The sequence below is a fragment of the Narcine bancroftii genome, chromosome 2, assembly GCF_036971445.1.
Source record: "Narcine bancroftii isolate sNarBan1 chromosome 2, sNarBan1.hap1, whole genome shotgun sequence".
In the NCBI taxonomy this organism is placed as follows: Eukaryota; Metazoa; Chordata; class Chondrichthyes; order Torpediniformes; family Narcinidae; genus Narcine; species Narcine bancroftii.
Genome location: NC_091470.1, coordinates 68,936,611 through 68,949,796, shown reverse-complemented (window position 1 = coordinate 68,949,796; position 13,186 = coordinate 68,936,611).

Here is a 13,186-nt window from a genome sequence, read left to right as displayed (position 1 = left end):
GGGTTTCCATCATGGACGCCACCTTCAGGACCCAGCTGCGTCACGTGCAGGCTGCCATCTTTTGGATCCAGCAAAACTACATGCAGGCCTGGGGGCCGCCATTTTGGATGCTGCCACCTTCTTCTGCAGTGATGTGCAGTGACCCGACCCTAATCTCCATAACCCTCAACCAGGACAGTCCACACCAACTCTCCAGGTCAATGATGGACATCAATGTAAATGGCCACTTGAAGAGTTGCTTGTTCGATAGTGGGAACACGTAGATTTTTATAGATCTGGACACAGTGCGCAGCCTCTCACTCTTAGTACTGCCAGTGAACCAGAAGGTCTCCTGGCCTCCAAGTTGTACACAGCGGATGTTTGGGGTTTCTGTATGGTGACTTTAATGGAGTGGGGTACTGTATATGACAACTTTAGACTGATGATATTGTCGCCGCTCTGCATTGCTGTACTGTTGGGGCTTGATTTCAATGTCACCTTAAAAGCGTGTCAATGGCATTTGATGGGCCCCATCCACCCCTCACTGTTCGTAACCAGCAATTTGATAGCCAACCCCCCCACCGTACACGTCCACCAACCTAACCACTACCATCTACGACTTGCGGAATCTCTACATTTAAAGTCTCCCCTCCGTCACTATTCACCATCCTCACCCCTGACTGCAAATCTGCCGCCACTAAAAGCAGACGGTACAGCACCGGGGACAGGGCCTTCAACCAGGCAGAAGTACAGCGTTTACTTAAGGAAGGGGTTAACGAAGCCAGCAATATTCCTTGGAGAGCGCAGGTAGTGGTGGTGTGGAATGGGGAAAAGAATAGAATGGTCATTGACTACAGTAAGACCATCAATAGGGACATTCAATTGGACTTATATCCCCTTCCGCAAATTGCTGACATGGTCAACCAAATTGCCCAGTATTAGGTCGTCTCGACCATCGGAATGTCACCAACTACCCATCCGCCCAGAAGTCCGCCAGTATACAGCAGTTGAGATGATGGCCACCTCTACCACTTCCTGGGGGTTAATTTTGGCATTATGAAAGTCATCTCAGTCTTCCAGCGGGAGATGGACTGTATGGTGATAAGCACGAGTTGCAGGCCACTTACCCATATCTTGATAACCTCACCATTTGCGACCACGACCTGCAGGACCATGATACCAATCTCCAGAGATTTCTCGAGACAGCCAAGCTCCTTAATCTGACGTACCACAAGGCTAAGTACATGCTCTTCACAACTCTCCTGGCCATCCTTGGCTGTCATGGAGAATGGCATCATTGTCCCAATCCCAAACCACATGTAACCACTCCTAGAGCTTCCCCTTCCTCACAGTGGCAAGGTCCTATAATGCTCAGTAGGTCCCCAATTAAGCAGACAAGACCCACCCCCTTATCAAAGCTACATTCTTCCCCCGGCGGAGGAGGCTCATGCAGTCTTAAACTGCATCATCCTACATTACCAAGGCCACAATACATGCTGTGGACGAATTCCACCCCTTTTCAGGTGGAAAGAGATGCATCAAACTTTGCCCTGGCAGCCACCCTTAATTAGGCTGGCAGGCCTGTCACATATTTTTCCACGCACCCTGCAGGGCCACGAGGTTCGACACCCCTCAGTCGAAAAAGATGCCCAAGCCATTGTCAAGGCAGTGAGGCACTGGTGCCATTACCTGGCCGGTAAGGGATTCACCTTGCTGACTGATCAATGTGCTGCCGCGTTCATGTTTAACAATCAACAGCAGGGTAAAATCAAAAACGATATAATTCTGCAGTGGAGAATAGAATTATCTACCTACAACAATGACATCCTGTTCCTGCCAGGGAAACTTAATGAGCCTCCAGACGCCCTGTCCTGTAGGACCTGTGCCAGCACCCAGATCGACTGAATGCAAAACCTCGGAGTCACCAGATTTTTTTACTTCGTCAAACCACGCAACCTGCTGCACTCCATTGACGAGATCAGGACCATGACAAAGAACTGCCAGGCCTGCGTTGAATACAAGCCACAGTTCTACTAGCCAGACAAGGCACAACTTATTAAAGCCACTCACCCCTTTGAGCAACTCAGCGTTGACTTTAAAGGACCTTTGCCCACCACCGACTGTAACATACACTTCCTTAACATCATCGACAAATGCTCCCGCTTTCCATTTGCCAACCCCTGCTTGGACATGACCGCTGTCACAGACATCAAGGCCCTGCGCAGCCTCTTCACTCTATTTGGCTTCCCCAGTTATATCCACAGTGTGTAGGGGCCTTCCTTTATGAGAGACAAGCTGTGCCAATACCTGTTGGCCAGAGGCATTGCCACGAGCAGGACCACTACTTATAACCTCAGGGTAACGGGCAAGTGGAGAGGGGGAGTGCTACAGTCTGGAAGACAGTCCTCCTGGCCACATGGACAAAGGGCCTCCCAGTTTCCCACTGGCAGGAGGTTCTACCAGAGGCCCTCCACTCTTCAAGGTCCCTCCTGTGCACTGCCACTAATGGTACACCACATGAACATATGCTTTACTTCCCCAGGAAATCTGCAGCAGGGACCACACTACCAGTGTGGCTGACATCCCCGGGGCCCGTCCTGCTCTGGAGGCATGTGAGGAACAATAAATCTGACCCATTGGTTGAAAGGGTCCACCTCCTCCATGCCAACCCCCAATATGCCTATGTGGTATAACCAGATGGACACTGGAGACCGCTGCTAATCACCCAACACCCTCCTCACCATAGAATGCACACAAGGTACCCAACCTCTGGTATCCTGCTCCACCCTGAGGGAAGGTACACCAGGCACAGTGCCTACTCATTAGCACAATACTAATGGATATGAACAGGCACCTGAGATCGTCCAGGACTCCGCTGCTGCACCACAGCTACAACCAGTTCTATGATGGTCCCAGTGAATGACCAGACTGTCTGATAGGCTGAACTTATGACTTTTAAGTTGTAAATTTGTGACTTTGCAAGTTCCACTTCAACCCGCGGGACGCTTTTTAAAAAAGAAAGGGTGAACGTGGTAAACCACAGTAATGTACAATTATCTGGTAAAGCATGCCTATTGTCTGGTTGTACCTGTGGCCCCTCTCTACAGGCTCCTGTATAAAGGAGGCTGTTTCACAGCCCCCTGCAACTCAGTGCAGGACAGCTGAACAGCAAGGATCTGCTATGTTCTCAAGTGAATTAAAGCCTATTGGTTTCTCCCCTATAGCCCCTGAGTGATTGATGGTGCTTCAGTTACTCTTTATTTCCCATAGATGTTGCATGACCTTCTGGGTTTCTCCAGCACTTTTGTGCATTGCAAAAAAGATGACTCATTACTTCATTTTAAAATGTCATGGAACATGGAGCACAGGTCACTCATACTACTTCTGCAAACAGTATAGTTTCCAGCAGCAAGCAAGTACCAGTTAGCAATCAAGTTTTGCTCTGCATTCCCCATGACAAAACCTGGTGACCCTGACAGCATTTTTTACTATTCCTCTCTGCCAAGAGAATGAGGCTATTTACCTCATTTTTTCATCCTGCAATTTTTGTGGATCAAACTCAGCAAGAGAACACACACAGGATGATGTTGGGAGTGGGGGAGGAGAGGGTTGGTTGGGTTAGGAGGATCTTCTGCTTGTTCACAATTTGAAGCATTTCTACATTCACGATTATGATGAGATGTAGACTGACATTAATTAAATGTACTGCTACCATTTTGCCAATTCTCTACGGAGCATCTGTTAGGTTTTGTTCAACCAAGTTCATCTCTACAACATCCTGCTTCCTGTAAACTAATGTGCTTCCTTACTCCTGTTCACAGTAGGAATCTGAAGATTTACCAGGAGACATCTTGGTTGTAGAATGCAGACCTCATTTTCAAGAAGGTGACCATCAATCTTTCCTTTTCCACCAAAGAACCAGTATACGGCCAATCCATCTCTAAAAGTAACTAACAAGTCAATCTATGCACAAGATGTCATGCTTGATTTTTCCTTCTGCTGACTGAACAATGGAAAAATGATACAATTTACTCTTGCAGCAGTGCGTCAAGGCAGAAGACAAGAAAAAAAATACTTCGTTTAAACCAGGCCTGATAATGTGCAGTTAAATATTTAAATTATTCTTAAACTTTCACCTTTTCCATTGCTTTAATTCAGGACTAGTTTAACCATTGCCTGAAGCAGTCCGTAAAGTGAAGATGGAAGAAATGCTAATGGTATTACTTTAAATTATGTATTTGTTCAAACTTTATGATCAAGATTGACAAGTTATAATGAATTTGGTGATTTTTCAGTCGCTGTACTAAACAAACTGATCACTACATGATGAATTTGATCTGATGATTTGGTTACTGGAGTTCCAAATTATGTTATATTCATAAGACTCATTCCTTCCAAGCAAAAGCCTCAACAATAAACTATAAATGCAAGATATCTAACCCAGACTGCTGTCAATTCCAAGTAACAATATATCATTAATATAAAGTCATTTTTACCCTTGGGAAGAGATAAGGACAGTGAAGCACATATCTTTATGACAAGATGATTGAAAAAGCACTTTCTTGTCCAGGGAAACAGATTTTACTACCTCTGCTTCTTAACTCTCTCTCACAATTCTGTTTCTTAAGAAATATGGTTTGAATTGTGATCTTTTAATACTACCGACTAATATTAGGAAATTGATTTAGTGGGGTTAATATGCTGAGTTTGTTAATTTATATAATTACAATGTTCGCTATTTGCAAATTATGGCAGCAAATAAAGCTTTCTGAGTTTTACAGAAATCATATTATGCGCCATGAGGTCTGAATCAGTCAAACTTTCATTATCCATGTCAAGATGACCTCACCTACATCAAAATTATTATCTACCAAAGGAAAACAAAGATTGGCATGTCTTATTTGCATTGTTGCCCAAGATTTGCATTATTGACAAAAGAGATTTAGTTTGTTGTAGCTTCATGCTCGTCATAGATGTGGTTCTATCTTTCGATCAAAAGCCAGTTGTTCCTTTTGGGATTGCTACCTCTTCCCCGATGTAACCCCAGATGGAGGTTCAGGAAAAAGGCAGGACTTGAATTTCCTCTCTGAATATCGTCAATAAAGGAACATCATCATCAATAAATAAAGCTGAAGTCTGAAATCAATGTTGATTGGAAAGGCTTTGATCAGTTGGCAACTGATTCACCGTGGGAAGCCTGAACCCCAACATCACCTTCAAGGCTGAGTAACTGTTGACTTCACTGGGAGACATGGACCAATAGGTCCTCATAATATTTATAACTAAAAAATGCAGAACACCTTTTCTTCACATTAAAAGAGGGGATAATAATTTCGTTTTAATATTTTTCAGTATGTGGTCAATAAAAGAGGGTTTTATAATTCTTTTTTTCCAAACTCCTCCTCTCTCTCCTGAACTATTTGGATGCCACATTTTTTCCATTCTTTATTTTCATGGACAACACTGTTCTCAATAGTGAGAATACCCTTGAGAATAGTGTTGCAGTTCAGCCCAAATGTACACACATTTTCCAAATGGAGAGCAAATCAGGAATAGAATCTCTTGCAGATCTTACACTTCATCAGTGATTGAAAATTGCTCTCGAGTGAAATCAGTTATCTCAGTAAAAGACTTGAGAAACCAAATCCAAGGCCTTGCACTGTATGACTTATCACTACACTGGGAAATTCTTTCTTGCAGTGAACCATGAGGGAACTGAATGAGTGTTCATTTTCAATAAACACTTCCCCTCCTGGCCCCCATATATCACATTGCTGCCTGCTGACAGTGGTTCCAGCTTTGATGACAGTCTAAACGAAGAAGTGAAGTTCTCAAATTTTAAACACATTAAGGGGGATATTTTCCTGAAACCCCCCAAAGACACCAAAACTGCCATCAGCAAGCAGAAATGTTGCCATATGTTCCCATCACAGATGGGCTAACAACTCAACCCAGCCAGGTTGACCAGAAATTAGGTCTCTTAATCACAATTTGGCACATACCTTTCTGAACCAAGGAAAGGCCAGCAGCCAGAAATTATATCCAAATTAATTGCTTTAAAGCTAAAAACAATGGTGCAATGACCTCTGGTCCAGTGAAAGGGAGAGTTCTACAACACCAGGAATTTTTACCCATAATGAAAAATCTGAGTATTCTTTCGACATTATTGATAGCAAAAAATAAATCTTTACATGAAATTAATGTACAGAGGCCTAGATGTTAGTCATAGTTCTACAGCACAGAAACAGGCCCTTTGGCCCAACTCCATGCTGACAAAGTTTTATTTGAGCTATTCTTAGTTGCCAGTGTTTGGCCCACATCCTGCTGACCCTTTCCTATTCATGCACCTGTCCAAATGTCTTTTAAACTCTCTCTCTCTGTCCCTGCCTCTCTCCTTACCTCCCCCTTCCCCCCCTCTCCCTGTTCTCTCCCTCCTCTTCCCCTTTGCTGTTGCTCTCCCTCAGCCTGTTCTTTCCCCTTTGCTCTCCTCTCTCCCTCCCTTCAATATCTTCCATTCCCCCCTCTCTCCCTTTCCCTTCCCATTCTTTTCTTGCCCCTCCCACCATTTTCTTCCTCCTGTCATTGTCTTTTCCCTTCTTTCTCTCTGTCCTCCTTTATCCCTCTCATCCTCGTCCCCCTCTTGGCCCCTTCCTCCTCCTGACATTCTCTCCCTTTCCCGACTCTTTTTTGCCTCCTCATTCTCCTACCCTCTTTCCTCCCCTCCTTTTTCCCCCCTGTCCCTCTCTCCCACCATCTTTCTTGCTTTATTACATTTTCATAGCATTCAAATTTCATAATATATCCACCCTCGTGAAGTCCCTTATTCACCATTAAGAATTGTGAGGTTTCCAGAGTAGCACAGCCAAGTTCTCTAGTGCAAGACCATACATTATCAGTTTCAGTATGCACTCTTCTATTAATTTATAATCTCAATATACAGCAAATGAAATGGAATGAAAATGATCCCAATTACAAATATTATGAGGTCTATGATCATCTGCAACTTTTGCAAATGCTTATGCACACTCTCCTATACTTGCAGACAATGGAAAAAAAATGATTTGTCTCCTTACCTTGAGAATTGATTGGGTAACATCCTTAACACTGCAATGGACAACAAACTACAATATGTACAGCATCATTCCTGGTTGCTGATCTCCAAGACTGGGAAGTTCAGATAGGTCATGAACTTGAGACTTTCAGGCAAACTAGTGTAGTGCAAATCAAAGAGAAGTGGGAAGGATTCAGCAAGTCAGGGAACCTCCATGGAGAGAAATGGACAGAAAACACTTCAGGTCAGGGGCTTTTTTTGAAAGTAGTTCAAAGTTTGGAGAGAACAAAAAAAAATCTAGTTTTTTTGACCATTTAGATAGGATGGTTTCAAGGCAAAAGAATTAGTAAAAGGTTTTTATTCCGTGTGGAATTATCTCCCAATTCTTAAATGGTTACATAGGAAATATTTAAGGTAAAAGTACAGTTCAAAAAGACTACTGAATCAGCTTTATGGACAATTTATGATTCACAATCCCAAACCTTGCCATCTAAGACATCTGGTAAGCTAACAGCCCATGCCTAAGTGACAAGATAACAATGAAACATCATGGTCTAGATGACCAGTCAGTGAAGAGAACCCAACTAAATGGCCTATCAGCAACATTTCATATCAGTCCACACTGTAGATAAAGAACAGGAGTTATAACTATCAAACTGTTGTGGCGGGAGGAGGTCAAAGGAAGAGTTAATTCTCTTCTGACCTCAAGAAAGTATTATCTGCAGCATATAGGGTACGGATATGTCGCTGCACCCCTTCCAAATAGAAGAAAGGCAAAAATCCATTCTAATAGTGAAATGACTTGGATAAATGAAGAGGGTTGGGGTGTCTTGTTTCTTTTTCATATTACTTTATGTTACTCTGGGTTTATATTTGGTTCCTTTAAGTGTCCGTGACTCGAAAGATATTTTATTATTTATGCTTGTTTAATTTACATAATCTTTTCCGTGTCGTATTAGGGTGTAGGAGGGAAGGGAGAGGGGTGGGTGGGTGGGGGGGGGGGGGGGAGGAATGGACTGAATGTAATGTAATATATCATTCTTGAGAAGATTGTACTGGATTTGTGTGAATCTTGGAAAATCAAAAATAAAATATTCAAAAAAAAATGTATTTTCTACCTTGATTAAAAGAAGGTTTGTACACAGCAACTATCAGTTAGGTTGGGCAATACAAATTTTTAAATTGCAGATATTGGAAATACAAATCAAAATTAAAACATGCTATAAACATTGAGCTTGCTGAAATTTTTAGCACATCTGGTGAATTTAATTGAAGATAATGGAGGGTAAAGATACCGATTATTCTACTTCTTAAATTATGCTAACTCCAACTACCACACAACTGAACCCAGTAGATTCATATTGGCAGAGGATCTAGAAACCAAGTGCCATTAATAATTGTATTCAATGCTGTAATTTCACAACAGAGAAATGATTTCGTTCAACCACATGCACCAGAATGTTGTAGTTCCAATCTTAGTTCTGTGCCAAGTTGTGTAAGCAAACTTCATTCTTCATATGGTTTGGGACTACATGCCAGGCACTTTCTCCATTAAAAAGTGAAAGGATTTTGAATTCATTTCATTGATTGATTTGGTTATCATTAATTGTGCTGCTAACAGCATTTTCTCCATCACCTAATAAATGATTTTAAATTGGAATTTCTTTCCTTGGTGTCAAATTATTTTGATTCAGGATTTTGAAGTTTACAGTCCAATATTCAGATTTATTGTCAGAGTCATCCCACATAAACCCTGAAATTCTTTTCCCTGGAGACCAGGCAGAACTTCTACTATTTGATAATGAAAAAAAAACTGTACTCAAGAAAAAATGTGTACAAAAGAGAATGTAAGTAAAGAAATAAATGTAAACAAACTGCAAAACAAAAATAAATAAACAATAAATAATGTGAAAAGTAAGAAAACTTAAGAGTCTCTGACTGAGTTTGTTGTTGAGGAGTCTAATGATAGAGGGGTAGTGAATCTTTCTGAACCTGGTAGTATGAGTCTTACGGCATCTATATCTCTTTCCCGATGTTATCAATGAGAACAGAGCATGTCCTGGGTGGTGTGGATCTTTGATGATTGTTGCTGTTCTCTGACGACAGCATTCCATGTAGATTTTCTCAATGGCAGGGAGAATTTTGCCTGTTATGTACTGGGTTGCGTCCACTACCTTTTGTTGAGCTTTCAAGTCAGAGGTATTGATACCCCCATACTAGGCTGTGATGCAGCCTGTCAACACACTTTCCATTTCATATCTGTCGAAGTTTGCCGAGGTTTTCAACATCACACCAATCTTCGCAAGCTCCTGAGGAAGAAGAAGCACTGATGTGCTCTCTTCACTACGGCATTTGTGCGTTGGATCTAGGAAAGTTCCTTTGAGATACTGACTCCCATCTCTGATTCCCCCTATGTTCAGTTGTGTGGATTGCACACCTTTGTTTTTCCCTTCTTGAAGTCCACAATCAGCTTCTTAGTTTTGGTGACATTGAATGTGAGGTTGTCGTTGAAACTATTCAGCCAAGTTTTTAATCTCCCTCCTGTGTGCTGACTCATTACCCCTTTTTATATAACCCACTACTGTGGTATCATCAGCTGTACCGAGCCAAATTAACTTTGTAAATTAAAATAGATAAGCAATAGGCTCAGTCATCTTTTCCTTTCTCAGCTACTTATCCACTTAATTTTTAAAAAACTGAATGCTATTTAATCATTATTAATTGTATTTCATTTTTGGAAAACATTTCAATAGTTTCCATCATTTCCATCTGTAGCTCTTGCACTTGACGATTTTGATCTTTGCTGCCAGCCCTCATCTTAATCCCTTTTCAGTTGCTATGGAAATAGTCCTGGTTTCGCTGGTCTCCCTGAAAGTCTGTTATCCCTGGCATCTCCTTAGTAAACCAGCAGCAATCTTTGTTTGCATTTTTCTAAAAACAAAGGATATTTGAAAATGCGCCAATGGTTCATGGGTTGCAGGACAGTGATAAACCGTCATTTACTCACTCTGAAAATTTACTGCTGCTCAAAGTTTTGTCAGTGGCAAATAGAGCAAACTGAAGCATAAATTGGAAAGCGAAAGATGAGATTACACAAAAAGTAGCAACTTCATTATAGGTAGGAAAAGTAAAAAATAACTGGGCTCAAACCTCGCCTCCTACGATACCTTTCTTTCTTAACATTCACGGAAATGGATTTAAAATAGTTACAGCTCAGGAATAAAAAGCCTCAAGCTTGAAGGACTCAGCTGCAATCCTGGTTCTGGTGCTCTCCAGGTGGCTTTTATGTTTCCCGTGACTGAGTATATTGCTGCAATTGCCTCCCTCATCTGAAAGATGTGCAGGTTGGTAGGCTGTTTGGCCCTTGTAATTTGCTCCTAATGGGTAGGCAAATATTAAAATCTGATTGGAGAGGACAGAAACACAGAGAAAAATCTGATTGGAATAAGAGTTGCATGTTGGTTTGGAAATGCCTGTTTTTGTACTTTCAGTCTTTATGAGTCTATAACTTGCCTTAAGTCCCTGGCAGCATTATTAGAAGATAAATGTAGTAAGGGCAAGATGATATATCTGAAAACTAAAGGTGTTTATCTATTACCACGATTTTAACATTAAAGAGTTTCATTTGAAGTTCTTTTACCTCATGGGGAAATGATCCATGTTGCAAAAAGAAATCTTCCCTATTCAGAATAAGCAGCTTCTAAAGTTTTAAAAAGATCATGATTGCATATACAGCACATACTTTAGGCATATAGCTGAGTGGACAAATATTCAGAATACATTATGGGGATTGATAGATTCCGGATATGCGAATTTTCCTGTTGTTTCAAGCTCACTCTCACATGCCTAACTAATATACCAGCATTAAGAATAAACATAATAAAAGATATAAATATCATACTGTACTTGCACAGAACAAACTTCATTTGCACAAATTTCTCTTTATTTCAGTTATAGTCTTTGAAAACATTTAACCATCACTGCATCTCCACGGAGCTGCCTGAAAGATGAACAATAACATTATCAATAATTAACCCCACTTCCCCCAAGTTTACAGATAAAGCTTTATTAATATACTTAAAATAAATAAAGACTCTTACTGAGCAGGGAGCGATCCTCTTACTAAGACTCTTACTAAACAGGCAGCCAACGACAGAGGAATTAACCAGCTCTCCATCCTCGGCAATGCCATTTTATTCAAACACAACTTTATTCAAACAACTGGTACAAGCAAAGCACAACCAAGGCACTCCGCTGGCTGAATGTTTGCTCCCATCTTCACCAAATGTTTGTGTGTTACAACAGAGAACATTTATTTCTTCAATTTTAAACTTTTATTTAATGTTTTATTTATTATTATTTATCTTAAATGTATTTACTCAATTTTTTTTGCTGGTTGCTTGAATTCCAGATAACGTCAATTTTCCTGTACAATAACTATATTTCTCATAACCAATATTTGTTCAAAAATTACATAAATGCAATTTATACCTGATCATTTCATTATTGGCATTTATAGATTCATATATCCATGCATATGATGGAGAGTAAATTACACAATTCTGCCAGGTGGATTCTGAACGGAGTTCTGCGATATCTTCAGATGGATACTTAGTCAAAAGCTTCCAAATCGTTTATTGTACGAACTGCAAAAAGTTCTGAGACTTTTAAAAAAAACACAATTTTTCTTCCTTCAGAAGACACTGTTGTTACTTCTGATTACATTTAACTCTTTCACGACACGATCCTACTGAGAGTTCACTTCCAAATCTATATAATTAATATAATCAGAAAATAAAGATAAATAAAAGATTTTGATAATGAAATAATTAAAAAACTATAAATGATTGAAAAATTAAAAGTGTTACTAAGAAATTAAAGGAAATGCTAACCGCATCTTAAAACAAGACACTAAAAAATGCAATGGAATATTCAATAAAACTAGAATCTATGAACGAAAGTATGTACTTGTTTGGATAAGAACATAATAAAAGGCAAAAGTATTTGATTAATATATGCACTCTCAATCACTCAAGCTTTGATAAACCATAAGTTTATTCCAACTTATACACCGGGAAAAAAATGGCTGACTGTGCCCATCTTGTAAGTGCTCAACTTCTGAAAATGCCCATAAACAATAATTGTGTGAACAAAATAACGCAAAGATTGAAATGATGCTGGTGCAGACAAAACATCTGCAGTAAATCAAAGACATCTCTCAAAGGAACAGTTTCTGTCAAGTGTAAACTTTCCCACACTAGCTATATCTACCCCAAATAATTCTGAAACATGCTTTGTGTGAATTTTAAATGTTGGAGTTATTTATTTTATTTGACAAAATATATTTAATTATTTCTTATATATTGATAGAAACAACGTTATGAATAGGTGCTATTACACAAAATTTCATAGAATTAAAGTACTAAAACTGAACATTCAGCCCATCAACCTCATTGGGCAGTGTGGTTAGCACAACACTATTATAGCACCAGTGACCTGGGTTCAAAATCAGTGCTGTCTATAAGGAGATGGTATGTTCTCCCAGAGTCTGCATACATTTCTTCCAGGTGCTCTGGTATACTCCCACCCTTCAAAACATATGGGGGTTGTAGGTATTTGGGCAGCATGGGCTTGTGGACCAGAAGGGCCTGTTAACATGCTACATGTCCAAATTAAAAATTAAAAGTTGGCATCGTTAATTCTTTACACCAGCCATTCTCAACAGGGGGCTTACGCACCCCCTCCCTCACCCCCCCCCCCCCCCCCACCCCGGGGATCACAGCACAGTTAAGGAGGGTCAAGAATTGAAATCCTAAAATATTTTTAAATGTTTTTATGTCATTGGTAGGAGAGAAGTATGGACTCAACTTGACTGTTTCACAAGGAAGAGCAGTCCTAAGGGGGCCAAAGCCTAAGAATCCATGCACTTGAATAGCTTCCTCTTAAATGGGTCTTTATCTTAATGATTCCTTGTAGTAGTGAATGCCACATTCTAACTGCAGTTTGGTAAAGAACCTTCTCCTGAATTTCTCATTGTGTTGTGATGACCTCTATTTTCTGGGATCCTATAAATTAAGACATTTCCTGTGACAAGACCTCACAGCCACTTCTCAGTTTCCTCTTTTGTTCAATGATTTCTTTGAAATTAAGGTGCAT